This window comes from Gavialis gangeticus, unplaced genomic scaffold (assembly GCF_001723915.1).
Source record: "Gavialis gangeticus isolate Ggan-Ray unplaced genomic scaffold, GavGan_comp1, whole genome shotgun sequence".
NCBI classification, from domain to species: Eukaryota; Metazoa; Chordata; order Crocodylia; family Gavialidae; genus Gavialis; species Gavialis gangeticus.
Genome location: NW_017729009.1, coordinates 9,924,616 through 9,930,092, shown reverse-complemented (window position 1 = coordinate 9,930,092; position 5,477 = coordinate 9,924,616).

Genomic DNA, 5,477 nt, shown 5'->3' with positions numbered 1-5,477 from the left:
CCCCGCCCCGCCCTTTCGGCTCCCGCCGGCCGGTCCGGCTTTGTGGGGCGCCCGGGCCCGCGCGGGGGCAGGGCCTTGCCGGGGATTTCTGCCCCGCCTCAGTTTCTTTCAAGTGATTTTGTGAGTTCAGGGGCGACATAAATCTCGCTCTGCTCCTGTCTGTAGCACCACGGAGCCCTCGGTAGCAATGCTTGGGCTGGGGAAAGCTTTTTTTTCTTGACCCTTAGTTAGTGACCTTCCACCCAAAAACCAAAAAGCTGGGACTTCAGCAACACGTTGTCTTTGCATGGCGGCGCATTTCCCTCGCTGAGGCCTTGTTCCTGGAAATACCTGGGTGTCTTTAATGCGACGCCTGTGGACGAAGCCCCCCGGGTGGCCAAGGGCATGAAGGTTTGGGGCCTAAGACGACCTCCGGTGCGCTTTGTCGCTTGTCTTTCTGGAGACAGGATTTGAGTTCGGTAAAAGCATGTCACAAGCCAAACAGTCATTTTTATTTTCTGCCTTGCAGACTACGCTTTGGAGGTGATAACTCAGCCATGGTCTGTCTTGCTGCTGCTTGGGATGTAGTTTCTGCCAACCGGCTCCTTCACATGGGCCAGGTGCAGAGTTGGGCAGGTTTTCACCTCGCCCAGGATTTCACCAACACTTTACTCCTGGCCTTTGGAAATCCGTGCCCAACTCGGGTTGCAGTGGTGCGGGGCAGGGGGCAGCTGGAGGAGTGATACTTTTACATCTGTGTAGTGTTTCTGGTACAGACAATGGGGCTGCTTAAATACCTAAATGGGGCCTTAAGCTGCCACTTTGCAACTTTCTAACAGCAGGAAAATAGGCCTTCCAAAAGTGATTTCACTGTCACCATATCAGATCCATTTGATCTTAATGTTTGTGATTGGCTGCCTGAGTGGAGAGCTTGGAAACCCTTTGTGAGCAGTGAAACTGCTGCAGCCCATGGTGCTTTCTGCTTTATTACTGTCACTTTCCATTGCAAAGGAGAGCATAGGAAGTTTTATCATGCCTTTCACCCTGACAATATCCCAAATGGATGGAGAAAGCAATGAATTAATCAGGCAAGTACCAGCAACAATGAGGAGCTAAAGGAGGCCTTGACTGAGGATTACAAGATTTTTAATACAACTTGAACTCAGGGAGGCTGCACCTCCCCTGCATGGGGGTGTTGACAACAGCAGTGCAAACATCTGGACCTCTTGGTTCAGAGATGATACCTTCCATTAGACCAGCTGAGAAATTGCAAAAAAAAATGTGTATTTTTATATTTGACAACAGCAGTAAGTGGAAATGTTTGCAGGATGGGGATCCTAAATATGTAAAGCACCTTCACCTTAAAACAACCGAGGAAAAAGGTCCAGTTAGGGGTGTCAGTAATTAAACAATTGGAGCCATTTCCTGAGGGCTCTGATGGTTTCTGAATAGCAGCAGTTTGAAAGTCAAGAGGGGAGGCTCTTGTAGGATGCGAACAAGAATTTATTCAGGGGTGTTGGTTGTTGGTCTAAGGACATGGGCAGGCCAGGCTCTGTGGGTAGATGTGATCTTTTTTATCGGACCAGCTGAGTAGTGTGTGATATCTTTTATTAGACTGAGACCAACTTCGCAAGCTTCGGTGCACAAAGACGAAACGTGAAAGCTTGCAAAGAACTTTTTCCAACTATTTAGTTGGTCAAATAAATGAGATCACATCTGCTCAAAGGACTTTGCCAGAATTTATTCAGGGCATTCTGCTGGGCTTTGGTGCACGGGAGGTCAGACTAGTGGTTCTTTCAGGCCAAAGAATATATGAATAAACCATTTAAAAAAAAGTGTCTCCCTTATGCTAAATTTTAACAGCTATGAGTTAAATGTTTGCAGCAGACTGCTGCCTCCCAACCCCACCCAGACCCAGATGACTTCCACCGGTGACAGAGAGGCAACTTTCTAGAGGATCTTGGCTTACAAGGCAAGCATTGTAATGTAGCGGTGCAGCCTTAGCATGGGGATTACTCACAAGAGAGTTAATCGCAGAACTTTGTAAGCAAGTGGTGTGTATGTGATGGGGAGAGAGAGGCATGGGAAGCCTGTGCCGTATCATTCAGTCATTTCTCATGCAGCAAATGGGTTCCTTGGGAAGCTGGGAGTGATCCGGCCAAGGAGAAGAGGTTAAATCAAAGTACAAGGCTCATAACATCCTGTTTGAACAATCAACAGGAAACTCAGCCTGCACACCTCATGGGAGGCTGGCATGTTTGAAGTGGGAGCTATTCCCCATGTCTAAGGTGCAGCTCCAGTGTTTCAGACAGCACCGGTCCATTTGGATTTATGTGGGACCTGGGTCAGGCTTTGATCACTGGGGAAGACAAAGCTGACCTGGAGAGAGAGCTGTAGGCCGGTGGGACTGGTATGTAGACAGGAGCATCTTGCATATGAGAAGCTGGCAGCACTGGGAGTATGCATTAGTCATTCTGTTTTAAGTGTCTTGCACCCATTGATATAAAACCCCTTGTTGGGGTCCCAATTCTTGCATCTCCAAAGCTCCCTTTTACTTGGGCAGGTAAGTGGAGATCTGCAGTTTCAGATGCAAAGAAAGGCTCCATAGGCAATCCTGGTGCCATTCTCATGCTAAATTTGTCACTGATTGACTCCTCAAGGTGGTAGACAGCAGGAGCATTTTTGTGTTGCAGATAAGCCTCTTGCAACATCAACCACAAATACTGCACTGGAAACAGCAACAAGAAAGTAGGGAGCACAGGAAAGGGAAACGAAGCGTAAAGCAGCAGGCCCCAAAATGAGTTACCGGGTCAGCTTTTGCTGAACTGGAAATACATTTCTCAAATTCACTTCAGCCTCTTTTTTCCCCCCTTTAAATTTCCCCATTTGCTCAACAGCTGGTGGCCATTCCCTTGTGAACATACCATCTCCCTTTGTGTTCATATACAAGCCCTGTAAATCAGCGTTGTGCACTTTGATATCATTTTCTCTTGGAGGATCGCAAAGCACTTTATGAATGATTGAAGCCTCACTACAGTCCCTGCAAGGCAAAGTGAGGTTATTATCCCCATTTTCTGGACAGAAAACTGAGGCACAGAGATTTTTTGTTGCTCAAAATCAGACGGAGGGTCTGTGCGTAAGCAAGGAATAAGACTTAGCCCTCCTGCCACCTGGACCTATGGCTTAGACCAGTGGTGTTCAACCCTTTTCTATCTGAGGACCCCTAAAACATTTTGAATGGAGGTGTGGACCCCTTTGAATTGGAAGTGTGGGCATTCACCTACTTTAGATTGATTTTACACATCTTTGGTGGATCTCTGTGGATCCGTGGACCACTGGTTGAAAACCACTGGCTGAGACTGTCTAGTCTTTGCTTAGTATGCTGGAGGCTTTGGGATGCCTTTGGGCCGACTAGGGTAACCCTAAACTGAGGATTTTTCAAGACCTTTCCTATTTTTTTCCCTCATGGCTAGTTGGCTTTAAAGAGCCAGCAATATCTGAGAGACAACTTGGCAGCAAAACTTTTTTTGAACTGTTCTCCCCCCGGGTTTGTATGGAAAGGTTGTTAGGATTTCAGCTCCTCCTGCCAATGCTGCTGCCCTGTAACATCACCATGTCCGTCCCACGCACAGGTGACTGGGGTTGCAAGAGCAAGTGCCAGTGGATTTTGTACCTAGCGGTGCATGATTTTGGCAGCATTGAGAGCAGAGGCTGGGCTCTGTTCTCGCCTCTGCCCCGGAGCAGCCCTGTGACTTGTGGTAAACCCCTTCAGTCTGTACGTCTGTACAGCAGGGATGGTTCCCGGAGTTGCAAGGATTCATTCATGTTTGTAAGGTGCTGTGGGGTCTGCGGGCAAAAGAGGTTGGAGAGAGGCTACGAGCTCAGAACAGTGGATTGAAGTCCTGGTTGCTTTGGATTAGGCCTGTGGCTGCAGAAAGCAAATGCCTTGCTCGAGGAAAAGGTGATTTCATAGCCGTGTCGCTCAGAGCTGCCCTGAGGATTTCCCTTTCCTTGCTCAGGTGCTCCAGTCTTTCAGGAAGTTTTGGTCACACCACTGTCATTTATTTTTACCCTCCCCTTTTCTTTTTTTATTGAAAGGATCTTGCGGCCCTGCACAGCCCACAGGCTTCATGTAGGAGGGACCACGCTTCCTATCGTGAACAGAAGTTTCCAGCAGACGTGACAAGCTGAGCCCTTTATGAGCGGAGGCTTTTCACAGGCGGTGCATGGAGGGATTGTAATGCTATCTGACCGCAGCTAGACTTGATTGAAGCAGGCATGGACGGTGATGGCCCTGTTCCCCCACACAACACAATGCACGGTGGCTGTCTCGGTTTCTGTTTGGTTTGGACAGGCAGGAGAGAGAGGGAGAGATTTGCAGGGGGTGCATGGTCACTGACCCTGGGAGATTGTAGTTGTGTCATCCCTCAGCTGAGCTTAAGGACTGAGCCAGGGTGGGGCTAGATAAACAGGAGGGATGGGGGACAGGGTCCACCCTCTGATAAAGGAGGATGGAGCAAACTCCTGGGTGTGTTTAAACACTGGGGGGCAAATTCAACCACAGTGAGTCGCATGCACTGCTGCTGCTCCCTGGGAAAAGTTCCTGCTTTTCTGGGGGCAAGGGCTGTGGTGCAAACAGTGTGCAAGCATGGGGACGGGGAGGGAAATCCCAGCCTCTCTGAAAAGCAGTAGGACATTTGCCATCAGCTTCAGCAAAGCCTGGATTTGACAGAGCCCCAGCTTACAGCAACGGAGCAACGCTCTCTGCTCTGAGCACGATGCTGCTGCGACGGTTCTTCCGCGTACCCGGCTGGAGACAGAAGTAGCACGAGGTCCTCACTGAAGCTTGGAGATCTGGGATGGGAGGGTGAAAGGAGGGAGACGGCAGGAGATATTTATTCCCATACTTCATTTTCTTTTCCCTCCTGAGGAGTCCCAGTCAGGGACCAGGACCCCACGGTGCTAAGCACCTACAAGCCCAGAGCAAAGAGAGCTCCTGGCCTGGCATAGAACAAGAGGCAGCAGGCGGATGGCGACGGAGCAGGGCAGGACAGGGCAGTCCCGGTCTCAGTGCCCAGCTAGGCTTGGCGTGGCAAAGGAGAGCTGTGAGCCAAGGCCCTAGTGGGAGCGCAGCGACACACAAGCCATGTCGTGGGTAAGGAGATGGGGAGACGCAAGAGCAGTCGGGGTCAGGGAGGCACGGGACAGGGCTGAGATGACTACTGGAAAGCCACGGCACTGAAAGCTGAGCATGATGCATCGCTTTCAGTATGACTGAATGCCACCGCTTTGGTGTAACCTTGTCTGGATCGGGGTGGAGGGGGCCCCTTTGGCCAGTTGGTTAGCGAGGATTGGGGGCCGGACTCGATGATCTTCCGAGGTCCCTTCCAGCCCTAACGTCTATGAAACGGTGGTGGAGGAAGGCTAGCTGGTGAGCCAGCGGGTGCTGGGGCTGGAACAGTCCTTGTGCAAGAAGCGCTCTTGCTTTGCAGACTTCT